The following is a 15,325-nucleotide window of genomic DNA, read 5'->3' as shown; positions in this document are numbered from 1 at the left end:
ACTTTGGACCTTCAGGCATGTCCACAAATGCATAGTTCTGCAAAGATAATTTTAAGATTATATCTGCATTTCATAGAAAAAAGACCTTCAAATCCATTGTGACTGTAATATATCCAAATACTTCAGGAACATTCCCTAACAGACTGTCATATATAACCAGCCAAATTTAATTATTCATTTTCTTGCAAAGAACTTGGTACCTATTGGTATATGCCAGGCAATAGGTTATTATTGAAATAGGAAAGGAGTCCTGACTCTTATCCTGGTTTCAAAGTGGAACATTTATAGACTCATGATTGCTGGATTCATTCTTAGTGGTAAAATCCAAGCTGACCAAGCCCAGGAATTGTGCTTGAAAAATGAGCTCCCACTCTCATTTTCACCCTAATCCGCAATCTACAGGGCCAACTTTCTTCTTCAGTTATGAGTAAAGCAAACAGTACACATTTGCAATTATCTTTTATGTCATATTTATTTTTGTATGAATTATTAAATGATTTATCATTCAAACTTCGTTAATGTACCTGCTAATTTGAAGGTGGGGAAGACCCAAATTGTCACGTTCATTTATTTAATGGGCATGCCTAATTGAAACTAAAAGGTTCTTTGCACATAGCACTAACTTTCCAATCAGTTACTTGGTGGAAAGTTTGAATATTAAAATGAAATGAATAGCATATTAAATAACAATGCTAGCTAAAATCCTCTGTGTGTACATGTGTGCATGCAGAATATTATGTTATTGTGGCATAAACCTAAAATGTCACTATCTTTTGGACTATTAATAAGGTAGGAGAGATCTCATCTCTTAGTTGGATTACATGCCTCTTGCGAATTCAAATCCCAAATGGAAAGCTTAGCAATGCTTTCTAGACAGAAAATTGTTTTTTTTTTTTTAACCCAGATCATTTTTACAAATTGGGCTGTATGCCATGGGATGCATCTTATCCTCACAATCTGAGTCCAGAGAAAGCAGAAAGAAGTCCTAAGACCAGCATATTTTATTCTCCCTAAAACCTACAATCTTAAATTTAAATCACTGAGAATAATGGTTGAGAATATTTCCTTGCTGTTTAGTTTCAAGACAGAAAGCAAATAGAGTTTACGGCGAAAAAATGAAGAAAGCATTTGAGATTCTGCTTCTTTATGAATGATATCTCTGGATCTTAAATTCATAAGGAAATGTTACATATTTAATATCTCTGATGTATAACATTAGGGTAAAGTGGTATATGTCATCTGAATTATCTTGTACCATGACATAGCAAGAATGGCAATACAATTTTACATTTTTCTTTGGTTAAGAAGTTGTCATACTTATTTGAGTGTTGTTTGTGCCAACTACTGTACTAGGTCCTTTAATCACATTAACTCATTTAATCTTTGGAATACTGTAATAGCAACTTGTTACAGCTGGAATTTTATCAGTAGGCTGAATCCTAGAACAAACTCCCAAATAATCATTTCAAATTTCCTTTTCTCCCTAAATTGTGACACATTAAATTGTTAGGCTTAAAATTTCCTTTCCATGGAAATCATTGTACTTAGAGAAACAGGCACCTTCAATTCTACCTCAAGATCTGCCCATGCAAAGTTTTACTTGCTTTTTGACTTGATTGAAATTGTAAGCATATGAAAGACTTGGCTAAAACTGGTCCTATGTGAACTGAGAGAAACATAGACTGCATAGCTTTCCGAAGAAGCATAATGAATTTCAGAGACAATTAATACAACTGGACTAGAAATTGGCCTGGAAATATTGAACAATACCAAAACAAAAATTACAACTCTGAGAACTTGCAATATGCCAGCAACATTAAATTTTTTATTTCTAATTTTCATAAAACCCCTAAAATTTGGAAATTATTATTTCCATTATATAGATAAAAAATTGACTCAGAGGAATCAAGAAATTTCTTCACAGTTACATGGTTGGAAATTAATTAGCAGTATGTATCTTCAAGGATCCTTTGCCATCTCTTGTGTTTACTCCCTCCCCTTTCATCGATTATTAATGGAAGCATCCACTTTAAACATACAGTAATGTAGCCTTAATATTTGACATAATATATTTTGAAATGCTGAGAGCAGATAGAAAAAAATCAATCCAATTGATCAAAACTGTTGATTGTGAAAATGATGGAAAGAAAATCCAGTGATATTACAACTGATTCCATTAAGGGAGATAAAGATACAGGAGAGATTAAAGTGGTAATTTGGCAGTTATATCATCAACACAGATGAAATGTAGTCCCCATGTAACTTTATGCATTGTATTATTTGATTTGCCATCTATTTTAATTAAACTATACCAAATAGTTACAAAATCTCCTTTTCTGTCTGTGTTGTACAACAGCTGAAAGGATAAGATTGAACTGGAAAAGCACTGACTATAAATGACTGGATTTAGTTTTTTTTTCTGTCCATGAAGCAATATGATTGACTTTGTAGAACATTTTTGCTTTTGCGATCTCTGCTTTACTCCCCGAGCAGGTGCTGTAAATACGATACAAACACCTGCAGGAAGTCTACTGTTAACATACATGTTTGAAAACACGTCTGTGTAAATCCAAAGGTATTAAGCTGCAGGTACTGGGAATGAGCATTACAGTCATCTGGTTGCATTGCCTTTTGAAACACAACGTGGCTTAGGATGCCATGCATCATCACTTTTTTATTAAGCATCCTGAGGAATGTTGAAAACAATGTGGCTTGAGTTTCCCTAGAAGCCAGACCTATGACAAGAAGTACTAGTATATTTAGAAGGTGATTCCAGGAGGCACCAGTAGGGGGTTGCAAAAGTGAGATGGAGAAGGGAAGAAAGAAAACACACTGTATTAACCAGAGGATTAGTGCTGTGAGCCCTGGGATCAATCCCTCTAAGGAAGTGTGGTGGACAATGAAGACTATCCCTCAGAGTGTTCCTGCCCAGGATCTGAGGATGTGTAGCTATTTCTCCACTAACTCCTGCTGTCATTCATTGAAGGCTGTATCTAGTGATAGTAAACAACTGGCCAAAAATGCTTGGGTGACCAGAAAAATCTTTAGGTAGAGAATTGCATGTTTGCTATTAACTGCCATTGGTGAGTACAGAGCTCAGACATGGGAGCCAAGGGCTTGAGAATGAGGCGCCAACTATATTTGCTACACAAAGATAATGTAAGGCAAGCCTTCTATTTGTTACACTTCAATATTTACTAAGCACCTACCTACCTTGTTTGCCTGCTAAACTGGGCTAGGTGCTGGGAAATGTAAAAATGAAGAAAAATTGCCTGTCTCTGAAGATTCACCGTCTTTAATAGTCCAAAACTCACCTAAAATGGTTGCTTTGTTTTCTTCAGTTTTCTACACATGGTCTGAATTAGTGTGAGCTAAATAAATTGTAGGTGGAGTTTTAGGCACTTGTCAGCATGACAAATCACCAATATTCCCTCTTGAATCAAAGATAAGGAGCTAGGTGCCATTCCTTGTATTCACTGCTACTCTTCCCGCGAAACACCACATTACATTCTATAATTCCCTTCTTTCTTTCTTTTTTTTTTTTTAACTGCATTCAGGAAAATGTTTTTTTCCCTGACGCTAAACTCCTATGCAATTATTGCCCCCTTGTTGACATTTCACAGTTACATCCACATACCCAAAAGAATAATTACAAAAATATAATGTGAAAAAAGAGAAACATCACCATTTTAATTGGTGAGAATTAATCAAATCATAAAACCACTACATATTAACCTCAATGAACTCTTTCAGACTGTCACCTCCAAAGTTGATATGAAGGTAACCTGAGCTCTCCTGTGAGGGCTATTCATATCCATTAATTGTTACAATACAAGATACACTGGGTCTCATCTGGTTGCCATTTCTTCTGTATTTGAAATGTGCTTCTCAGCAGAGATCAGGGGACACCGTTGGGACTCATATGAGTCTGACTTTCACATTAATTTTGCTGTGCTGTGAAGAGCAAAGACAAAATCAATGTCCATCAGTGATTATTCAAGGTAAAATACCTAGTGATATTGAATACCAATGGCAGCACCAGGCATAAAATTTACTTAAGGTTTGTTGAGTTGACAGCCATTTATTCCAGTCCTGCTTCATTTTCCTTTTTGTTCTCAATTTTTAGGAAAATAAAACAATTACGAGGAACAATAAATTCTACTTACTGAGTCAATTTGCCGAAAACCAGATCTATTTCAGTATGGTAGAGAAGAATGAAAGTGGTAGGATTTTATAAACGTAACGAAGAAGAATATCTTTCCAATTGGCATAAGGAAAATATTTCACAGTGCACATTGACAGAAAACCACGTGGCTCAATTAAATTTTCATAATGAAGGCTCTTTGCAACTTGTGACTGAACTTGAAAAAAAGAAAAGCCTGGAGCTATATCTTGGGTCCTGAATAAATATTCTTAAGCTGAACACATGCTCATGGCAAAAGACTACTAACACATCTGGTTTTAAAAGTTTGTTTCAACTGTTATGATGAAATCTAAATAATGTTCTCAGTGATTTGTTTTGAAGAAATTATAAATAAAAAATCAAATAGCAATAGCAAGAAAATATTAAAACTTTCTTTATTTCATCATGCTTGTGGCTCCAGTGTAGGCTGTCTATACAGCATCTAACTTTTGGTTAAATAATGGTAGAAGAGGGGATGTGGAATGGAGGGAGGGTCTGCAAATCAGTCAGCACTTGGGCCACAAACATCTTGGCAGATACTCTCTCTAATCAAATTGAATGTGGTGGTTGTGCTAGATAGGTATGTGCACTGTTTCTGGTTTTTCCATCTGAACTATTGTCTACAATGTGACATTTTTGAGCAGAAAAGAAAGAAAAAATATTTCAATCAAGGTACCAGGCTTTTCTGACAGCAATCAGTTTGAGTTGTCTATTTTGTCATTGGCTATTTTGGCATAGTCACTCTTCAGCATCTTCTATGAGAATTATTTTACAAGGAAAATCATTTTTACTCTGCTGTATTTTGTAATTTCACAAGAGAACTTTAGAGTTTAGCCCTGAGGGATACTCACTCCTTATTTGTTGAGATGACTACTTCCAGGAGGCCAAGGGCAATGTGCTGAATCAGATAAAATTGTATCCTTTCCACATTACTTCCCTATTTTGAGAGCTGGAGATTTGCCCTGATCTCTAGATCGGAGGAGGTAGGGCTGATGATGGACCAGAGTGGATGATCCTGAGGCCATGGAGGAATGTCTGAAGTTTGGAGACTCTGGTCTAATTTAAGATCAACACACACATGTCCTATATTGGATCTAAGTCTTCAGTGGGGCCATTATCCCTCCAGAGCATAAGATACATAGGGCTGTAGAGCCTGGAGTAAGAGCACAGCAGTGAATGATGGAAAGTGTCCAGACTGCCAGGCAGTGTACTGTGTCCAGGTAACAGGAACATGGGGGTGCAGGTACTATTTTAGGCTCAGTGGATGTCACTATGGATGAGGGAATGCTCTGTCTTCAAGGAATTTGTAATATTGTGAGGCAAACAAATAGAGGCTAAAACAACTATAGCTTGGAATAAGTGCTTCAATAAAGAGAGGAGAAATAAATTCATAGATTTCCCAAAGGACATGAAATGGGTGAGGAATTTGAAGATATAGCAGAAAACAGCAGGCTCCTTTAACATGGCTGCGATTAAGGACAAACCTCCAGCCTCTTTATTCTGCTTAGAGAAGATTAGTATCCAAGGATTCAAGTTAGTTCCTAGTAAATTCCTCTCTCTCTGGAAAGGGAATGGGTGAGGGTTTAAAGACATGAGATGAACAACCTATACTCTGTTAAGAAGTTTTATTCTATACATTATCAGTTCAATATATTTGGTTTGCAATAAATGTGTTCTTACTCTCTGTGCTTTATTGCCAATTAGAGCACAGGCTAACTTTATTTTTTATCATTTGATTGCCATGCCTGGCATAGCACTTGGAAATAAAGGTAGTCTCCACAAACATGTGTTGACTGAATAAATAAGAGCTAGGAGGAAATCGCCCATGTCTGGGAATTCGCATCTCAGTTTCATTGCTAATTATTCTTATAACCTTGCCAATCTGCTTAAGCAGCATCAGTTTTCATTATGTGTAATGTGAGAGGTACAAGTATTTGTGCCCCAAATGGGATCATTCAAAATATTTTGCATTAGTTTTTTCTGTTCTTGGAGTTCAATATAAATGGAATCATCCAGTATGTAATAGTGTCTAATCCTTTGTTTGTGACTTCTTTTCTTAAAATAAAGTTTTTGAGATTCATCTATATTGCCACACATATTAATAGTTTGCTAGTTTTTAAAATTGCTGGATAGGGTTCCACAGTACCAATAAACCACAATATATCCAGTCGTATGAATATATCATTCTCCTGTTGATGAACATTGGGTTTCCACTTGTTAGTTGTTATGAATGAAGATGCTCTGAATATTTTTGTACAAATTTTTAAATGCCTCCTCACTTTTGTCTGACTCCTAAAAATGGAGTTTGTTTTATATGGGACATATTAACCCCTGCTCCATTCCTTCCCCCACACTAAAAATATCTATTTCTTTCTCTAAGTTTGTCCAGATAAAATTTGAATACATGAACCCCCATCAATTAAACAAGTGGACATTATTACTTTTTACTCAAAAGACATATTTTAGAAGAAGAACATGGCATGTGTTCAGCAAAGATAAGCTCTTCTAGTGACAAGTCCCACTGAGTTCTCATCACATAGCTCCATCTTCTTGTCACTGTTGCCAGTTATTGATGGTTCAGCATCCCACCTTCCTGGAGGAGCCAAAAGTAGGCTCACTGGCTGTTGTCTGTTGGTGACATGCAAATTGATGTCAAAGTTTCTGATACTAGAAGCTCTAACAGTTTCTTTGTTGGGGTCTTACTAAAGAATAGAAAAACTGTCACAGAAAATGGCCTCTGTTCATGTACTTCTGGATCAGTCCAAGCATGAAATACAATTGCTCCTCCAATAGCTATCAAAAAAAGAGGGAGCTGAAATGTAAACAATTGGCTAGAATTCAAATGGCTGTTCAGCTTTACAGGATAGAATGCGGTCTGAACTGTTGATTGGTATAAGAGGGCAGATAATTGGGATTTAAGATTAAGGTATCTGAAGATAAGAATAATCATTCTTGATTAGCAATATTCCCTTGTTCTCGATTTTTTCTCTAATATCTTACATATTAGGAACTCATCCTCATCCTTGGCTGCAGTGAAGTTTACTGGGACAAAGAGTCAGGTGGATGTGCCATTCTAAGTGCCATATGCATAGAAGTGTTTAGCATATATATCCATATATCTCCCACACCACACACAGATAAACACACTTAGGCTTAACATTTGGCAAGTGTTTGTAACATGTCTGTGGTCTACCACAATGAAATGAGCAACATGATTGCTGATGTCTGTCTCAAGTCTAAAATTCCCCAACAGAAAAGTTCAGTTTATTTTTGATACTTAATTTCTGTCTTTGTTTCCTCAGGTGGATATATTATGCTACGCAAAGTCAAAGAAAATCACATTGGAAAACCTAGGTAGTTGACTTTCATTAGCGTGTCTAGATAGGGGGCTGTCTTCTCACTAAGATATGGGTTCCTGTAAGGTAGAAACTTGAGGGCTAGGTGTGGTGGCTTACTCCTGTAGTCCCAGCACTTTGGGAGGCTAAGGTGGGAGCATTGCTTGAGGCCAGAAGTTCAAGACTAGCCTGAGCAATATAGCGAGACCCTGTCTATACAGAACAAAACAAAACAAACAAACAAAAAAGAAACTTGAGCATAGTAGGCCATGAAGGAATAGTTACACTATCACAGTATTTTAACATATACGTATTATTATTATTATTCTCATTCTTTCCATCACCCTCCTTTACCCATAACATCTTTTCAAAGCTGTAGAATCAGAGCAGTCACCATGAGTGAAAAGAATGAGCTCCAAGCAGAGACCTGTAATGCCAAGACAAGCTTCTCAGTCTCCACTTAGAAAAACAGAAAATGACATTGTTAATTGGGGAACGGATATCTGGAGAGTTGTGCCAATATTCCCTTATCTAACTGGCCTTTCAAAATTGAATGCACTCTCTGGAACCGCTGGATCAGATACTGTCACTCTTCACATTCTGGGGAAGATAACTTCAGGACTTTTCAGTCAGTTTCTGTTCAGCTCAGATTATATCAAATTTGAAAGAAGGTGAAACCAACCACGTTAGTTTCATTCCACTCCATGGGAGATATGTGAACCCCATTATAACAATTGACTTTATTTTTCATCTAGAAATTTTCATCAGACTCAGTGCAGAGTTAATCAGCTCATAGACAAAGCAGTTAGTTACTGCAAGTCTCTAAGATGAAACCTGCTATAAAAATGTATAATGGTAATAATTAGAATCATAATATTAATGATTGTGAAATTAACATTTTGACCTTCATCTTATTCCACAGGTAAAAGCATCAAAATCTTAGCATCATCCCTGAAGGTATAGCTGAAAAAAGATTTTATACACCTTGTGCTTCTCAAAAGCAATTAATTTCCACATAAGAAAGTATTATTAGAATTCACAATAGTTTTAAAATATAATATTAATTTGCAAGGATATTATGGCCAATGGTTCAAAATAACTCTTGAAACTTACTAATGACATCATCCTTTTTATTATTCCGTAGAGATAGGTGGCAAACTGTGGGCATTTCATTTTAGTTTTCCTGATGAATAAATTAACAAACAATAATATAAGTATTGAAATCTTTTTATGTATTGGTATTTAAATACCTGAAATGTTTGCTTTTAATACATTGTAACAGTTTTGGAAGATAAATATTAAAATATGTTACAAAAGAAAAATAATCTCCTCTATGCAGGAGAAAGAATTTGTAACAGGACATGATGGATCATTTCCTTCTATTATTTTTTTCTATGTATATTCAAAGTAATAATATGCAAGCACAATGTGATTTGCTTCTGTGGGGAGGTCTTTAATTTACAAATAAATACATATAAAATGATTTACATATAATAAAAAACTATGTATTTCTTAGGTAGGACTATTGTGGAAAAATAAAAATTAAAAAAGCAAAAATATGTAACAATAATAATTGTGATTATACTCAGTGCACAGTATAGTGTACTACTTACTCTAATTAACCCATTTTCAGTTGTTAACTTAGCTGTTGGATTATAAGGACCAAAAAGTAATTCGTTTCACTTAAAGGATACCAAACAATAATAAATAAACAACAATGGAGGTTGTGCATTCTTGAATGGCGGCTCTGACCTGGATTTAGAACTGAGAGGTATTAGGGGTTGAGGCAGCTCCAGTCAGTTTTTCCCTCTGCCCCTTGACTTTGTTTTATGGTCTCTCCTTCCTTCTGTGAATCTTCTCTCTTCCCTTTGTTACCTGACTCATTCTTGCCATAGTCTCTAGGAAAATCTACAGAAGAAGCCAGTCTGCTTGGCAGAATTATTTACCATTGCTCTCATTGAGTAAGGGAGAGACCACTTGTGCTTCATGCCCTTGCTGGTTCATGAGCCCCTTTGGATTAGTCTCCATGTCTAGCTCAATCTGTGGCCATGCATGTACAACAGCTGCATATAACTTCACCAAATGGGCATTTTTGGCTAAGGCGCTTAATACTAAAAGGACAAGTTGAATGAACATATCCAGCATATTCCAATACCTTGTTATTACAAACTCTTATGAACATTCATTTATTCAGCAGGTATTTATTGGGTGTCCATTATGTACCAACACTGCTCTAGCTGCTAAGGATAAAAAAGCAGACAAAAAATCCCTCTTTTCATGGGCCTGACATTCTACTGGACAGAGACACACAGTGAACAGAATAAATAAATAAATAAATTACATAGTGTGTTTGGTGGTGGTGAGTGCTAAGGAGAAAAAGTAGGGAAAGATATACTGGGACAAAAAAAGGAGAGAGGGAGAGAATGAGTGCCTATGGTGGGCTGTTGGGGGTGGATAGGAAAGTGTGTTTGCAATTCCAGATTGGCCAGGGAGGTGTTCTATGAGATAAAATTTGATTCAAGACTTGAAGAAGGTAAAGAAGTAAGCCATATAATTTAAATTATATACTTTAAACTGCTTTTGCTAAATAATCATCATAGAAATTGCTAAAATTCATTAAGCACTTGTGTGCCAGGGACCATGCTAAGCATTTTGTGTTAATTTCTCAATCCTCAGACCACCTATTTGAGTTAGGTACTGTTACTGTTCCCATTTCATAGATAAAGAATTGAAGCACAAAGAGGATTGGCAATTTGCTCATGGTTTCTAAATTAGTAAACAAAAAAATAGTCAGATTCTGGGGCCCTGCTCTTAAATGCTACTGCTGCTTTTTAAACACCACACTCATTAAAAAAAAAAAAAGAGATCAAACAGACCCACAACTCTACAAAGAGGAAAGATAACTGCAACACAAATTCCCCATCCATGGATGGAAATGATGATGTATTTTGATTAATATCCTGCTTAGATACCTCTCTATGTCTCTTAGGGCACATCAAAGATTGTGTACATTTTACCTAAGTAAAACAGTGCTATATATGCTGTGCTGTTAACTGCTTTTGCACTCAAAAATATGTCATGGCCGTATTCCCAAGTCAATAAATATAGATCTATGCTATTATTTTTATTGGATTTCTGATATTTCATCTTATGGATACATTGCTATTTAGGTAGGCACATTTTCAATTATTGAACATTTTAAGTCTTTCATAATATTTAAGTTACGGAAATCAGTCTGTGCTCATATCTACCCTCACTCTCCCTCCAACCATTTTAAACAGCTGATGTGGATTACTAGAAGATCTATATGGTCCTCTAGGCAGTTAGTACCCATTGTGAACATAACCATAATGAAAAGACACAGCTATCATAGGCTCCTACAGGAATAGAAGCTACTCATGACTTCCATAACCAGTACTTTAGGGATTTGTTCATTTGGGACATAAAAGTATACTTTTCCTTAATCTTCCATTTGTATAATATTGATTGTAGTTAAGGGAGTTGGGCAAGTCAATTTATGGTAGGATGTTAAAACAGTGTTGAATATCGCTTCTTCCAGAAAGCATTTCAGCTATCCCTGTTATTGTAGGTGCCCTGTAGCTCTCTATCCTTTCCTCTGTTCCCATGTTTAGCATACTTTGTTTTAGTTATTAATTTACTTATCTGTTTCTTCCACTAGACAATATGATAGAAAGCATGTTTCCTTAATTTCTGTGTCTTCAGCACAAAACTCACAATTACTCGTATCTAATGTGTACCTCTAAAATGTTTTATTAATTTTTAATTTTCAATTTTTTTTATTTCAGTGTATTATGGGGGTACAAATGGTTAGGTCATATATATTTCCTTTGCCCCACCCAAATCAGAGCTTCAAGCGTGTCCATCCCCCAGATGGTGCACACTGCACCCATTAGGTGTGTATATACCCATCCACACCTCCCCTCTCCCATCTGCCTGACACCCGATGAATGTTACTACTATATGTGCACTTAAGTGTTGATCAGTTAATACCAATTTGATGGTGAGTACATGTGGTGCTTGTTTTTCCATTCTTGGGATACTTCACTTAGTAGAATGGGTTCCAGCTCTATCCAGGATAATACAAGATATGCTAGATTACCATTGTTTTTTGTGGTTGAGTAGAACTCTATGGTATACATATACCACATTTTCTTAATCCACTCATGTATTGATGGGCACTTGGGTTGTTTCCACATCTTTGCAATTGTGAATTGTGCTGCTGTAAACATTCTAGTGCAGATGTCTTTTTTATAGAATGTCTTTTGTTCTTTTGGGTAGATGCCCAGTAGTAGGATTGCTGGATCAAATGGTAGTTGTACTTGTAGCTCTTTGAGGTCTAAAATGTTTTAGAAGAAGGCAAAGAAAGGCCTCAAGGAGAGCAAAGAGTAGTTTAGTGACCAGAGGCAGGCGATGGATTGATGTTGAAGGATGGAAGAAAGAACAAAAACCAAGGATAAGAGAGAAGAAAGGCTGGAAGGCAAGATCTGTGAACAAAAATTTTGATATTGTCAAATGAACAATATTGCTTCTAAATGCATATAATTTGAGAAGAATAAAATATTTATGCTGGGGATAATAAATCCATTTACTCAATGGCAAACAGTATTTTGAAAAATCTACTCTATGTATTTTACTAGAACCTACGGAAGGGCTGTTGTCTCTGGTTGGAAAAGCTGTATATTCAATTTCATGTTATTACGATTATATTTGATTCACTTAAGTGTTTATTGAGAGTCTACTCTGTGCATGGCACTATATTATGTAAGGGACATTTGGATGTGAATAATTCAAGCTCTGCTGTCAAGGAGTACACAGTGGAATGGAACATTTAGAGTGTGGTGTGATAAGGACAATTATGGAAACATGTTTGTTATGCAAACCTGTATACTGTGCAAGAGTCTTGGCGGATGAACTTCTTCAGGACATGACATCTTGGCAGGGTGGTAGTAGGAGTATGTGGAGAGAGGAGAGAGAAAAGGGGATGAGCCTGAACAAGTGGGCAGATGCCAGATCATGGAAAACTCCATGTACCAAGCTTTAGGATGATGAGGAGCCAGTGAAAGATGACTCTAAATTTCTTACAGCCTTGTAAGCCGACTAGAGATTGGTAAATTATATGAAAGACAAAGAAAAATTTGACAAAGTAGCTCCTTCTTTATGTAAAATGCTAGTCTTTGGGGCAAGGGAATCTTAAAGTATAAATAACAGAAATACTCAAGGCTTGCATCTTTGGGATTCTTTGAGTAAAGCCTATGAATTTTAGCAGTCCCTCTGAAGTCAAGGCCAGTTAAGTGAGACAAGCTGGACCTTGGGGAAAGTTTTATGGAATCACCCACTCTTAGAGATTAAGGGGTCTGTAGACTGCTTAGTCCTGTTACCTTACAAGATTTCTCTATAGAACAGACCGGGGAGCGGTTATCTTCGTACACAGGTAGTTCAGACGCTCCTAAGAGAGTACATCTCAATGTAAGATTTTTTTAGAACTTACAAAGTTCTACAGGTTGAGCAAAAGTTCTGCTCAATCTCATGTGGTACTCACTGATCCTACTTTCTTTCTGAATGCCACAGATGATAACATGTTTTATTTTCCAGGATTAATATCACTAGGTCCTTTGGTCATCAGTGTTCTAGAGTTTTATATCCTCCTTCTGGCTCCTTTTCTATGATTTCATTCATATCCTTTCTCTGATTGTGTCCTGCTTTGGTGGTGTGCCTTTTAAACTGCAATCCAGAATTGGAGTCCAAGATCAAAATTCTCACCATTGTTGACGTGAAAGTGATATACTCGTCTACAACCCTCAGGATTTAAGAAAGAAAAATAAAACACCACTATATTTGCATGTTGGATATAGATCTAAAGAGAGAGGAACCTTTCAGAGGCAATTTTCTGTGCAATATTAGCATTTATTCAATTCTGACCTTTGGGCTATGGGCAATGAGAGGCAGCTTTTATATTTCCTTTCCCTAATGCTGATTTTTCAGGCATGAAGGTGCCAGCAGGGGCAGGTAAATAACCCAGCCAAGCTTTTTTTGCCATTCCCTTCACTCTCACTGACGTCTTATGAAGCACTCTCTTGTTTGATCAATACTTTCTCACCTAGTGAGGAAGAAGCCTACAGAGCCTGCCTCAGCAAGACTTCCCAGAGGCTCCAAATGAATATTGAGTCACTCCCTACAAACTCACAAATCTGGTGAGATGTAACATGAGTCAAAAAGTCCTGAGATGCTTAATAGCAGAAGAAAGGGAAAGATCTTATCAAGAATTGGGCAGCTTTCCATTGGGGCCACATTTTTTTAAATTGCATTCTGGTGGAAAAAACTCTGAAACTTTCAAGATGTGTCTCAGAAGGCAGTATTTGAACTTTGTTGTTGTTATTTTAAATTCATTTGGCTTTTGTTTTCAGGTTCTTGTTCATTCATTAAATATATTTATTTATTTAGTAACTACTATGTGCCAGAACCTGTACCAGATGTTTGAAATACCAATGTGAATAGGAAAAATCATAGTTTCTTCCCATATGGAATTTAAATTGCATGCAGACACTCACACATACAGTGAAAGAGAAGAAAAGAGCAAGTGAGATAGAATAGGTATCAGTTGTGCTTAGTACTTGGAAGGAAATAAATATTCTGAAGTAATTTAGATAGGATGAGCAGACAATGCCAAACTTAGGCTGAAAAATGGAAAGAGGGAAGCTATGCAAAGCTAAAACTAAACAGGAGAGTTCCCAGCAAAGGAGAACAAGTGCCCTGCAATCCTATTAACCCAGAGCTGAGCGAAGAAGAGCCAGATGAGATGAAACCAGCAAAAGAACCCTGGGAACATGAACAAACAAAATAGCTCAACACCCCCAGGGGATCACAGGGGAGCTACAGCAGTGGACTCTATCCACTGGAGCTGCATTGGGGGCCCTGGAGCTACAGGGGCAGAGCCTTAGGTGCAGCAAGAGCTTCAGAGCTGGCTCTGGGGATCATGGGGCAGAGACACACCTGTGGAGGGCGGTTCTGCTAGTGTGGAGACTGCTGAGGCCCATTTGCACAGGCAGGGGTTTGCCTCAGCGGCCCAGGGACTGTGTAAACTGGCTGGAGCTGCTGCTTGGCCACAGTTCTCTCCCTACACCTAGCACCTGCTGAGGCTGTGACCCAAGGCTTCCCAGGTAGTGCCTGTGTCATCTGTGTCTCCTCCTCTGCTCAGGTCCCACCCAGGGGAAGAGGCCTGTTCAGCCCCCAGTCACAGGACACAACACAGGGGAGCTTTTATTGTGTCTGTTCCCTCCCTGGCCCAGTGGGGGTGGTGCAAAGGCTACTGTTGGAAGGCTGAGTTCTGAACGGACCTGACTCTGTGCACCGGAGTGATCAGGATGGCGTTGGTTGTGGAAACCCGGGGTTGGCATCCACCCGATCTCTGCTGCACCTGCTCTCCTCTGCAGTGTCTCTGCACAGGCTCAGAGAAGCCCCTGATCAGGCCAAAGGTCTACACTGGATGAAGGAGATCCCTCACAGCTCGAGCTGCCGGCAAATTAATAAAAAGCAGTGCTCCCCCGCCTCCCCAGCTGCTTCTATTTTGCTGTCTCCCTTCTTCCTAGCACTGTGGATTGCACTGGGACACCCCAGCTTAATCTGAGTTGGTGGATGGTGCTTGTGAGTAAGAATTGGCCATGCTGTGTTTGATTGAGTCAGTAGATGCTGTAATGAGCTATACAGTTGTTCACCTTGTCAGTGGTTGATGCTTGTGGAAAAGAGCTGACTTCAGAGATGTTCTTTTGTGCCTGTCATAGGCTTTAGC

Source organism: Lemur catta, chromosome 20, assembly GCF_020740605.2.
Source record: "Lemur catta isolate mLemCat1 chromosome 20, mLemCat1.pri, whole genome shotgun sequence".
NCBI lineage: Eukaryota > Metazoa > Chordata > Mammalia > Primates > Lemuridae > Lemur > Lemur catta.
Note: the sequence above shows the minus strand (reverse complement) of the source record.